Source organism: Engystomops pustulosus, chromosome 6, assembly GCF_040894005.1.
Source record: "Engystomops pustulosus chromosome 6, aEngPut4.maternal, whole genome shotgun sequence".
NCBI classification, from domain to species: domain Eukaryota; kingdom Metazoa; phylum Chordata; class Amphibia; order Anura; family Leptodactylidae; genus Engystomops; species Engystomops pustulosus.
This window is the reverse complement of record NC_092416.1, coordinates 48,448,671-48,462,660: the sequence shown is the minus strand read 5'-3', so window position 1 is coordinate 48,462,660 and position 13,990 is coordinate 48,448,671.

Below are 13,990 nucleotides of genomic sequence, written 5' to 3'. Positions count from 1 at the left end.
CACCTATCAGCAGCTCCTCCCCCTGCAGGGTCACTTGGGGCCTGCTAGCAGGTTCCATTTAGTGGGTCGGCCATTACAGTGCCCTAGAAATGAAGCATGTCATTTGTCTAGTTTGACAGATCTGGTTGTGGTTGTGGCCATAATTGCAGGACTAAGTTTTACATAAAATGAGGTGCATATTTTTTATATGTGCAGTTTGTTGATTTTCTGCACAAATTGCATCTGGATTTTTCTTTCCCTTTCACATGGATGTTGTGGGGACATATATCCGATATACGCCCCTATAGACGCTTATGGTGCTCGGCTGCGGTATGGTGAGCACACACATGAGCATGATCTATCTTTTCCAGTGTTTAATGCCTGGCGCCATGCCTCCCTATGGAGAGGCGAGAGGTGAGTGCTGCTCATCTCTCCGCCTCTCCAGTGCATGGCGGTATGCTCGTCCATGTGAAAGAGGCTTTAGTTCAATTACTTACATCAAAAATCCAGATGAGAAACAACTAAAATCTGACACCAACTTGATGAAGATTTTCATAATTATTGCCCTTGTGACAATCCCCATCATGTGCAACTACCCTCAAGAAGCAGTGTTGCCTAAAGTTATCTCACCAAAATAGACCCCCTTTATCAGGCAGTTTTTTTGTGATGGCCTTCACGAAAATAAAGGGGGCTAATTACCATTAGGCACGTTTCGTGGGACAGTTCTATGTGGTTGTCTTTGAAGCTCAGCTGCCCATCAGATTCTTTAATGTGACTTTTGCCCTTTAATAATTTTTTTTTAGATGCAAAATGAATAAAAAGTCCCTACACATACACCACCAGTAGTAGTTCACTCCACAAAAAGTCACAAAAAACCTCAATGCAACTTTTTGGAAACTTTTTTAGACCAAAACAAGATCAAAGGAAAAAATTAGGGGAAACAAAGGAACCATTACTTAAACATAGAGATGAGTGAACCTTTTTGATATTTGTGAATCTGGTATGAATCTCATGATTTTTAGGCACTGAATCAAATCTGAATATTTTCTGACTCACCTTGGACGAATCTTATATTTATGATACATTAAAATGTTGGTTGATTTCAGTGAAGGCTTCTGTTATTGTTCCATTATTTTTATTTTAGTGAAAACTGAAAATTAAATAATTATTTAAAAAAAAGTTAGATACTAGACACAAGAAAGGACATTTTTTGGAATTTGGATAATTATAGGGATTATATACCAATTTTCGGACAAGTAAAAGGGCATTGGTTAGGACCGAAGAGATTCAAATCCAAATAAAGTCTTGAAAAAGATTTCGAGAAGCTTCAACGAAGCGAATCTTGAATGACTGGCTCATATGTACTTACATGTTACATGGCTGGTCTCAGCAACGTTGCTGTGTGTGTAAAAAGGCTAGTTAGTCCATAACTAGTACATACCACTGCAAGAAAATCATAGACTGGTGTTAAATACTGACCATCTGTCAACCCCTTTCAGAAGCGGCCGCTGTCTTGGCAGCTTCTAACACATCCACCAGTCAACGGAGCACCACAGCCTTTCTCTTTGGAAGTTGAGGACTAATTTTGTAGAGGTTTTGCCTGGTACTACACATTTCTGTGTCCCATTCTTCTAAAAGGGGGAGATTCAGTAAGCCACCATGCTTGCCAAGGAACCATAGGCTCCTTCATACATCTGATTATCAGGGTGCTAGGAATCAGACACCCATCAGACTGATATTTATATAATTAGGATAAGTCATTAAATGGGGATCGGTGGAGGGGTCTGACACAGTAGCCCCCCAATACTCAGCCAATATTAGCAGATTGTATGGAGCCAGAAGCAGATGGAGCTGTATACAGTGTAGTGGATCAGCTGCTATAATGCAGGACAGCCACTGTGGAGTCAATGGAGCCATCTGTTTCCAGCTCTACTAATATCTGCTGATCAGAGGGAAGCCCAGGTGTTGGACCCCCACAAGGATAAGCCATTAATTATGAGTCCTGGAAAAACCCTTTTAACAACCAAGCAAAACATTTTATTTTGTGACCAACAAAATGAATCTAATTTCTCAATTCAGCTCAGTTTTATCTAATAGAATCACGATGATCATTAAGCGCTGGAACCAAGGTGAATCGCAATTGTATAACCGGCACATAATGTCCATTCTGATATACAAAAGCCTTACCATGCGTCTCGCCAATTATAATCTCAACAAACTGCTTTATTTTCCATTATGTATCCAGCAGACAGGGCCATTTCCATAAATTGTAAATTTCAATGCATGGATCCCTTACACTTCTAATTAAGGTGATGCCAGAGTGTGATGCGTTAAAAAAAAAGAAAGAATTGGAAACATCTAAATGACAGCATGGAGACGAGACAGCGTGACCTGAAATGTGCCGAGGAGAATAATTAGGCGTTAACCCTTGCAGCGGCTGGTGATTTCTATCTACAGCAAGCAATGAGTTAAGAGACTGCAGCACTATGCGGACATTCCACTGCGGTAAGACATTGCTATGAAGGACACACTCCGATCCCAGGCTCTCCTGTCTCTAATTAGCAGTTACTATGTTCAGGAGGTGCACTTGGAATCTCCTTCAGCACCATCATCTTTCTCTGTCTTCTCTCTATTTCTGCCCTTCTATTTTATTTTAATGGGAATTGTACTTGAACGTGTTTGTCGCATCCCAGCTGTCTCTAGAGCAGACTGAGAATAGGATCTCTAACTTGCTCTTCAGGCCTATGCTTGCCCTGATTTATCTATTTCCGAGCCAGTCAGACGGTCTCAGGGACCCATTAACAGGAATCCTTGCAAAGGATGAACTTCAATTATGGAGGAGTCTGATAGCGTTCACAGAGCAGCGGTCTAGCACATCACTGGCGGTGCTTATTAGAGCCGCATGAAGACTAATAAATTTAATTGAATTAAAAGTGTATCTACAAGACTTTCTATACTCCTCACTGAGTATAATAACGCTGGGGTGGTATTAATGCAATGCTAATATAAGATTATTCTTTCTGAATCCGCATGGGGTTTCTGATTAGTTAATAATATAGTGTTTTATAATAGTCATATAATTATGAAGGGTATTGCCACTATGTAAAGCAGACATAACTCACAAAGACATGCAGTAGTGGATTATAATATAGGTGGTTTGGGTGGTAGCCCAGGGACCAAGCCAGATAAACCACCCAAAAAATTTTATACTGAGAAAAGCCTTCACCCATGAAATCATACATCTGTTCCTGCTCTCAATACACATGTACAGAAGAGCCATTTCAGGACCAAGAGCTCCAAAGGTCCTGAAACCACAGATTGAAAGCAGGCAGAAGGAATGCATCCTCCATTCCCCAAGAAGCTGATTCTAGTATCATTTATAGGAAGTGATTCCATACTTGTAGGGGCTATAATATTCAGACAGCCCAGGACCCAATCTGCCACTGAACACGTCCCTAGAATTGAGAGGAGGATTTATCATTGTGCCGAATTTTTTTACTTTTTGTCATATTTATAATAGTGGCTCAGGCTCAGTGTCATGGAATTTCATTACACTTTATACATTAGACCAACATTGGGAGGGAAAAAATCTGAACTATACATCCGCACATCATACAAGAATCTATTGCCGCTAGGCTACATTTACAAAACAAACTCAAGGTTCTTTTTGGTTACATTTTGATCAAATTGTATAAGCCACTAACCACGTCACACTGACCCCATTCTAGTGGTCCCTACGCTATTAGGTTTGGCATCACATGGCGTCCACCGCCCCAGCACCCATTCTGGCAGACATAGCCTCCATGGCTCTGGGCCCCGGGTCCCCACCAGCACCGCACCACAGAATGCAATGCAATACTGCACAGTGTGAACAGAACTAAAATGGTTATCACTAGAGATGAGCGAGCACTAAAATGCTCGGGTACTCGTTATTCGAGACGAACTTTTCCCGATGCTCGAGTGCTCGTCTCGAATAACGAGCCCCATTGAAGTCAATGGGAGACTCGAGCATTTTTCAAGGGGACCAAGGCTCTGCACAGGGAAGCTTGGCCAAACACCTGGGAACCTCAGAAAAGGATGGAAACACCACCATGACAGAGTGACAGAATGAAGCTAGATAGCATGTAAAACATCCAATAATTGACCCTGACACTATAGGGGACGGCATGCAGAGGCAGCGGCAGCAGCGGCAGGCTAGAGAGTGGCATGGCGACATACTCTAAATGGACTCAGGCTTCAAACCAATGGGTGGCAGAGAGGAACCAAAGGAGGTGAGCAAGAAGCGCTCAAATAATATCGGTACATGATAAAAGTTTGCCAGTATATTTTGTGGATTACACAGCAGGGTGGCGACAAAGTTAACATGGAAGCCATGAAAACAACCCAAAATTCTGCCTGACACAGCTCGTTTGATAAGGGGACCATGTATGGAGGCAGTGAACTAGTAGTAGATTAAAGGTGCTGCAGTTAAAACTATGTTAGTTGGATCTTGGCATGGAGCTGGCGCTCCGCTGCCAGGCGAGCTTTCGCCAATCCAAGCCCCTGTCTCTAGGCTACTCCCCAAACAGCACTTCTAAGAACCTTTTGTATAAGATCAAGTGTAGTAGCGTTCTTATAAGTTTGGGATATGGCGGGTGAGGGGAATGTAAACAGATGCGCAAGAAGCGCATGATGCGCATGGAGCTGGCGCTCCGCTGCCAGGTGAGCTTTCGCAAATCCAAGCCCCTGTCTCTAGGCTACTCCCCAAACAGCACTTCTAAGAACCTTTTGTATAAGATCAAGTGTAGTAGCGTTCTTATAAGTTTAGGATATGGCGGGTGAGGGGAATGTAAACAGATGCGCAAGAAGCGCTGAAATAATATCGGTAAATGATAAAAGTTTGCAAGTATATTTTGTGGATTACACAGCAGGGTGGCGACAAAGTTAACAAGTTTGATGTGGAATGCCCTGTAATAGCTCTTGGGCGGTGTGCCTTTTATCGCCTAGGCTCAGCAGTTTGAGCACCGCCTGCTGTCGCTTAGCGACGGCACTGCTGCTGTGCCTAGAGCTACCGACTGATGGCGCCATGGCCAGGGATGGTAATTCGGAGGAGGAGGAGGTATACTAGACCTTTGAGACCTGGACCGAGGTAGGCCCCGCAATTCTCTGCGTCGGCAGTATATGACCAGCCCCAGGGTCAGACTCGGTCCCAGCCTGCACCAAGTTAAGTGAAGTAGCGTTCTTATAAGTTTGGGATATGGCGGGTGAGGGGAATGTAAACAGATGCGCAAGAAGCGCATGATGCGCATGGAGCTGGCGCTCCGCTGCCAGGCGAGCTTTCGCCAATCCAAGCCCCTGTCTCTAGGCTACTCCCCAAACAGCACTTCTAAGAACCTTTTGTATAAGATCAAGTGTAGTAGCGTTCTTATAAGTTTAGGATATGGCGGGTGAGGGGAATGTAAACAGATGCGCAAGAAGCGCTGAAATAATATTGGTAAATGATAAAAGTTTGCCAGTATATTTTGTGGATAACACAGCAGGGTGGCGACAAAGTTAACAACTTTGATGTGGAATCCATGAAAACAACCCAAATTTCTGCCTGACACACCTCGTTTGATAAGGGGACGATGTATGGAGGCAGCTATATGGACGACTTTTGGAGGTAGCAATGGAGACAACGTGTGGAGGCTGCTATGGAGACAATTTAATTTGGATAGTGCCTGTATGTGGCAGTCCAAAAAAGTTTTCAAACCAGAGGAGCAGGTAGGTGGCCCTCCAGAAAAATGAAATAGATTGAGTGCCTGTATGTGGCAGTCCAAAAAAGTTTTCAAACCAGAGGAGCAGGTAGGTGGCCCTCCAGAAAAATTGAATAGATTGAGTGCCTGTATGTGGCACTCCCAAAAATTGTTTAAAACAGAGGACCGGGTAGGTGGCCCTCCAGAAAAATTAAATGCATAAAGTACTATAGCTAGAGCCAGTGGGCCCTGTCAAAAAATAGCCAGTTTCCTCTGCTTTACTGTACAAAGAGGAGGAGAAGGAGGAAAATGAGGAGGAGGAGGAGTGGATAAATTATTCAGGTTGACCTTCCTTCACCTGGTGGAGATTGGAAATTATGAGAAATCCATGCTTTATTCATCTTAATAAGCGTCAGCCTGTCAGCGCTGTCAGTCGACAGGCGTGTACGCTTATCGGTGATGATGCCACCAGCTGCACTGAAAACCCGCTCGGACAAGACGCTAGCGGCAGGGCAGGCAAGAACCTCCAAGGCGTACAGCGCCAGTTCGTGCCACATGTCCAGCTTTGAAACCCAGTAGTTGTAGGGAGCTGTGTGATCATTTAGGACGATGGTATGGTCAGCTACGTACTCCCTCACCATCTTTCTGTAAAGATCAGCCCTACTCTGCCGAGACTGGGGACAGGTGACAGTGTCTTGCTGGGGTGACATAAAGCTGGCAAAAGCCATGTAAAGCGTACCCTTGCCAGTGCTGGACAAGCTGCCTGCTCGCCTACTCTCCCTCGCTACTTGTCCCGCAGAACTACGCACTCTGCCGCTAGCGCTGTCAGAAGGGAAATACTGTTTCAGCTTGTGCACCAGGGCCTGCTGGTATTCATGCATTCTCACACTCCTTTCCTCTCCAGGGATGAGAGTGGAAAGATTTTGCTTGTACCGTGGGTCCAGGAGAGTGAACACCCAGTAATCGGTGCTGGAATAAATTCTTTGAACGCGAGGGTCACGGGATAGGCAGCCTAGCATGAAATCTGCCATATGCGCCAGAGTACCAACGCGTACGAATTCACTCCCCTCACTGGCCTGACTGTCCATTTCCTCCTCATCCAACTCCTCCAACTCCTCTTCTTTTGCCCATACACGCTGAACAGTGAAGGACTCAACAATGGTCCCCTCTTGTGTCTCGCCAACATTCTCCTCCTCTTCCTCCTCATCCTCCTCCACCTCCACCTCCTCCGATATGCGCTGAGAAACAGACCTAAGGGTGCTTTGGCTATCAACAAGGGAATCTTCTTCCCCCGTCTCTTGTGACGAGCGCAAAGCTTCCGACTTCATGCTGATCAGAGAGTTTTTCAACAGGCCAAGCAGCGGGATGGTGAGGCTGATGATGGCGGCATCGCCACTGACCATCTGTGTTGACTCCTCAAAGTTACTCAGCACCTGACAGATATCAGACATCCACGTCCACTCCTCATTGTAGACTTGAGGAAGCTGACTGACCTGACTACCAGTTCTGGTGGAAGTTGACATCTGGCAGTCTACAATGGCTCGGCGCTGCTGGTAAACTCTGGATAACATGGTCAGTGTTGAATTCCACCTCGTGGGCACGTCGCACAACAGTCGGTGAGCGGGCAGTTGGAGGCGGCGCTGCGCTGCCCTGAGAGTGGCAGCATCTGTGCTGGACTTCCTGAAATGCGCACAGATGCGGCGCACCTTCGTGAGCAAATCAGACAGATTGGGGTATGTCTTGAGGAAACGCTGAACTATCAGATTTAACACATGGGCCAGGCATGGCACATGTATCAGTCTGCCGAGTTGCAGAGCCGCCACCAGGTTACAGCCGTTGTCACACACAACCATGCCTGGCTTCAGGTTCAGCGGTGCCAGCCACAGATCAGTCTGCGCCGTGATGCCCTGTAATAGCTCTTGGGCGGTGTGCCTTTTATCGCCTAGGCTCAGCAGTTTGAGCACCGCCTGCTGTCGCTTAGCGAAGGCACTGCTGCTGTGCCTAGAGCTACCGACTGATGGCGCCATGCCCACGGATGGTAATTCGGAGGAGGAGGAGGTGGAGGAGGGGTGGGAGGAGGAGGAGGCATAGTAGGCCTGAAACACCTGGACCGAGGTAGGCCCCGCAATCCTCGGCGTCGGCAGTATATGACCAGCCGCAGGGTCAGACTCGGTCCCAGCCTCCACCAAGTTAACCCAATGTGCCGTCAGCGATATATAGTGGCCCTGCCCGGCAGCACTCGTCCACGTGTCCGTGGTCAGGTGGACCTTGTCAGAAACGGCGTTGGTCAGGGCACGGATGATGATGTCTGACACGTGCTGGTGCAGGGCTGGGACGGCACATCGGGAAAAGTAGTGGCGGCTGGGGACCGAATACCGAGGGGCGGCCGCCGCCATGAGGTTGCGAAAGGCCACGGTCTCTACTAGCCTATAGGGCAGCATCTCCAGGCTAAGCAATCTGGAGATGTGGACATTAAGGGCTTGGGCGTGCGGGTGGGTTACACTATATTTGCGTTTCCGCTCCAGCGTCTGGGGTATGGAGAGCTGAACGCTGGTGGATGCTGTGGAGGATCGTGGAGGCGACGATGGGGTTTTTGTGGCAGGGTCCTGGGCTGGGGGCTGACTATCAGCTGACACAGGGGAAGGAGCAGTGGTGTGCACGGCCGGAGGTGAACGGGCTTGTTGCCACTGAGTGGGGTGTTTAGCATTCATATGCCTGCGCATACTGGTGGTAGTTAAGCTAGTAGTGGTGGAACCCCTGCTGAGCCTGGTTTGGCAAATGTTGCACACCACAGTCCGTCGGTCATCCGGTGTTTCCTTAAAGAACCTCCAGACTTCTGAAAATCTAGCCCTCGCCGCAAGAGCCCTCGCCACGGGAGCTTCACTACGTGACACATTTGGCGCTGATGCACCAGCTCTGGCCCTGCGTCTCCGTCTGGCCCCACCACTGCCTCTTCCAACCTGTTCTGGTCGAGGACTCTCCTCTGTCTCAGAAGCACTGTGTTCACCCGGCCTATCAACCCAGCTTGGGTCTGTCACCTCATCATCCTCCGATCCCTCAGTCTGCTCCCCCCTCGGACTTCCTGCCCTGACAACAACTTCCCCACTGTCTGACAACCGTGTCTCCTCATCGTCGGACACCTCTTTAGACACTTCTTCCACTACGTCAAGAAGGTCATCATCACCCACAGACTGCGACTGGTGGAAAACCTGGGCATCGGAAAATTGCTCAGCAGCAACCGGACAAGTGGTTTGTGACTGTGGGAAGGGTCCAGAAAACAGTTCCTCAGAGTATGCCGGTTCAAATGGCAAATTTTCCTGGGAGGGGGCAGACTGGGGGGGAGGAGGCTGAGGTGCAGGAGCTGGAGGAGTGCCGATTTCGGTGACATGGGTGGACTGCGTGGAAGACTGACTGGTGGACAAATTGCTCGAAGCATTGTCAGCAATCCACGACATCACCTGTTCGCACTGTTCTGGCCTCAACAGTGCTCTACCACGAGTCCCAGTAACTTCAGACATGAACCTAGGGAGTGTAGCTCTGCGGCGTTCCCCTGCTCCCTCATAAGCAGGTGGTGTCTCACCCCGCCCAGGACCACGGCCTCTGACCCCTGCAGTAGTTGGACGCCCACGTCCCCGCCCTCGTCCTCTACCCCTAGCCCTCGGGTTAAACATTTTGAAAATGAAAGTTATAACTTTAATTTTTTTTTAACTTTTTTTTGTGTTTTTTTGTTTTTTTTAGTTTTTAAAACCAAACGATGCTATCCTATTGCTATGGCTATTTTCTAGCCAAGTATGAAAGCACACTACTATTCCAGATGAGATGACGCTGAGTTATTAAACAAAATAAACGTAAAATAAAAAAGGAAATGGCAGACTGTGCCTAATTGAAATCCAACCCCTAATAAATTTTCCCACTTCGGTCTTTGCAATGGATATGTGCGTCACTAAGCGCAAAACACAGCGGTCGCAAGTCTCACTACAAATTGCTCACAATTTGCTAGTAGATGCACTGCAGCAAGTACAGCCACCAGCAGATCAACCAGAAATCAAATATATATAACGCTACTGTAGGCGTAAGTAAGCCGTTTGGATTCTCCTATGGCTATTTTCTAGCCAAGTATGAAAGCACACTACTATGCAAGATGAGAGGACGCTGAGTTATTAAAAAAATAAACGTAAAATAAAAAGTAAATGGCAGACTGTGCCTAATTGAAATCCAACCCCTAATAAATTTTCCCACTTCGGTCTTTGCAATGGATATGTGCGTCACTAAGCGCAAAACACAGCGGTCGCAAGTCTCACTACAAATTGCTCACAATTTGCTAGTAGATGCACTGCAGCAAGTACAGCCACCAGCAGATCAACCAGAAATCAAATATATATAACGCTACTGTAGGCGTAAGTAAGCCGTTTGGATTCTCCTATGGCTATTTTCTAGCCAAGTATGAAAGCACACTACTATGCAAGATGAGATGACGCTGAGTTATTAAAAAAATAAACGTAAAATAAAAAGTAAATGGCAGACTGTGCCTAATTGAAATCCAACCCCTAATAAATTTTCCCACTTCGGTCTTTGCAATGGATATGTGCGTCACTAAGCGCAAAACACAGTGGTCGCAAGTCTCACTACAAATTGCTCACAATTTGCTAGTAGATGCACTGCAGCAAGTACAGCCACCAGCAGATCAACCAGAAATCAAATATGTATAACGCTACTGTAGGCGTAAGTAAGCCGTTTGGATTCTCCTATGGCTATTTTCTAGCCAAGTATGAAAGCACACTACTATGCCAGATGAGATGACGCTGAGTTATTAAACAAAATAAACGTGATATAAAAAAGGAAATGGCAGACTGTGCCTAATTGAAATCCAACCCCTAATAAATTTTCCCACTTCGGTCTTTGCAATGGATATGTGCGTCACTAAGCGCAAAACACAGCGGTCGCAAGTCTCACTACAAATTGCTCACAATTTGCTAGTAGATGCACTGCAGCAAGTACAGCCACCAGCAGATCAACCAGAAATCAAATATATATAACGCTACTGTAGGCGTAAGTAAGCCGTTTGGATTCTCCTATGGCTATTTTCTAGCCAAGTATGAAAGCACACTACTATGCAAGATGAGATGACACTGAGTTATTAAAAAAATAAACGTAAAATAAAAAGTAAATGGCAGACTGTGCCTAATTGAAATCAAACCCCTAATAAATTTTCCCACTTTGGTGTTTGAGGTGGATATGTGTGTCACTAAGAGCTAAACACAACGGTAGCAAGTCCCCCTGCAAATTCCTCACAATATGGTACTAGCTGCAAATAAAAAAAAAAAGTATAACGTTATTGTAGCCCTAAGAAGGGCTGTTGTGTTCTTGGAGAATCACTCCTGCCTAACAGTAAGCTAATAGAACACCCTAACGCTTTCCCTGACCAGCAGCAGCTCTCTCCCTAGCGGCATCCAGACACAGAATGATCCGAGCAGCGCGGGCAGCGGCTAGTCTATCCCAGGGTCACCTGATCTGGCCAGCCAACCACTGCTATCGACGTGTAAGGGTACCACGTCATGCTGGGTGGAGTGCAGAGTCTCCTGGCTTGTGATTGGCTCTGTTTCTGGCCGCCAAAAAGCAAAACGGCGGGAGCTGCCATTTTCTCGAGCGGGCGAAGTATTCGTCCGAGCAACGAGCAGTTTCGAGTACCCTAATGCTCGACCGAGCATCAAGCTCGGACGAGCATGTTCGCTCATCTCTAGTCATCAGTGATGACTGCTGCGGACATCATAGTGTGTGCCACCGTCAGGGTGCATGGACACATCTATGCCCGCTCTGTTACCAGTGAAGAGCAGAAGGAAGAGGAGCGGTGCACAGCATTGGATAGCATCGGAGATTGAGCATGTAAGTTTTTTTTTAATATACACGAGTATGTGCCGAGTTGCAATTTTTCAGCACATACTTTATAAACAAGTATATACAGTATGTTAATCTTTGGTACCCTTTTCGCAATAAATACACAAAAAAAATCAACAAAAAAAGATTGTCTTTGAGTTTCTTAATTTAAAAAGCAAGAACCTATTTAAAAAAATTATGAATAGAACTGTATGAGAGCTTAGTCAGAAAGCCCTGATAGGAGTATAAAGATGTCATACTTGGAAACCTTCATTAGGGCCCAGCTGCCATAGAAACCCATTAACACCCTGTAATTGTAGTGACGGAGGAAACCACCATCTTCATACTAACCACTGAGAGGCCTAGGGCTATCAATCACTGCCCTCGCCTTAGACCATGTGGTCACCATATGCCACAATGAGGAAAGGGGTCCTTTTCCCTAATGTACATGTACAGTACATAAAAAATACATGAAGGGAGGTAAACTCAAGATAGCATGTCCTTGTGCATTAAACATGTGAAGTACATTATCATAATAATAATCTTTATTAATATAGCGTCATCAAATTCCGTAAGGCATAACAGAATTTTGGAACCCTGAGATAATTTAAGAACTCCATACAAACTGGTAAAATACTAAGGAAAAGATTCTGGTCAGCTATAGTAACATATTAAAGCTGAAGGGGGATAAAGTGTAGTTCAACTTGTTGGTAATACAGAGGAAGGCAAGAAAACCGTGCGCCAACTGGCAAACCCTTGTGGGTTTGCACTCAGGACATGGCCGCTTAGGCTTCCTTGATGACAAGTTTGATTAAAATTTCTCTTTATAGGGAGAGGACATTTCTTTTTGAAATGTCCTTCTGCCCTGGTCCATGCCGTCTAGCCCTAACCATTTCTGGTCCTTGCTGGACTGAAAGTGAGGACATCTCTTCATGGTAACTAGTCTCATTAAAGGGGTATTCTCATTTTAGCAAATTACTGTTAATTTTTGTATGATGTAAAATTATACATTTTTCCAATATACCTCCTGTATCAATTCCTCACGGTTTTCTAGATCTCTGCTTCCTGTCATGTATAGAAAGTTTCTATGTTTACTGCCAGTAGACAGAAATCTGACCATGATCACACAGGTGTGTGGCTCGTTATATCACACAGCTCTGATTACTCTCTATGATACTAATGAGCTGTGCACCTGTGTGACCATGGTCAGATTTCTGTCCATTGGAAGTAAACATTGAAGCTTCCTATAGAATGACAGCAAGCAGAGATCTAGAAAACAGTGAGGAATTGATACAGAAGGTATATTGGAAAATTGTATAAATTTTCGTTTTACAAACAATAACACTTATTTCCTGAAATGGGAACACTCCTTTCATTATATCAAATAGCACGTGACTGCTTTACCCCGTTTTAGCCCCCTTTCCCATGACCCTTTATGGCGACTTTATACCACCACCATAGAAGTGCATTGTGCACGTATGGTGACCGCACACATGCGTCACCATACCATGCCTTCACCAGAAAAAAGATAGAACACGCTCTATGTTTTACCATTCGTATGCCCCAGCTGCACATCTCCCTCTAAAGAGGGGAAGGGTGAAGAGCACTCACCTCTCCAGCCAAATGTACACACTTCCAGATGTAGCTTATGTGCTGAGGCCAGTGACATTAACCTTAACAATCAGTGTTTTTAATCTAAACCATTTCACTTTTTCACCTTCAGGCATATTTTGCCACCATCAAATGTTGAAAATATAATTTTTTACCTAGTAAGGTTAGGTGATAAGTGTTGGGTCCCATCTCAGTTCTCACTTATCAGATGAGAGCTCAAGATCTCAGTTGTAGTGACCAGTGGGGATTCCAAACATTTATTATCTACATTATCCTGTGGAATGACCAAATAATAACTGAATATTTACTACCATTATGCCTTTGATATAACCAGCTAAGAACTCTGGACATAATACTGGGCAATAGAGGTGAAAAGCAAACCACCCATGGTGCACAGTATGGTCTTCATACCACCACGTATGAGGTAATGCACAAGACGCATCTTTCAAGACGGTCTGTACAATGTTGTGACATGTACAATATTTATAGCCGGCCGTGACTCCATAGTAGAGTGAAGAGTGGTATTCTCCCTTTGGTGAGAAAAAATGAGCAATTATTGTCTCTTCCTCCTGCCCCTGCAGGAGTCTGAGTGTAAGCTTACTTGTACTTTACTGCTGACTCCTGAGAAAATAAACTTTGTCTTTTTTTCATTTTCATTCACAGAACTTCAGCAAGCTGTCCCCGAGGATTACACAGAACACTAAGCAGATCATACTAGGGGTGGAGAGAGAGATCTCAATGTTAACAGGCTAATGTTGCCTCAGACATGTTTCTACTGGGATTGAAATCAATGTTGAACTCCAAGTTTGAGC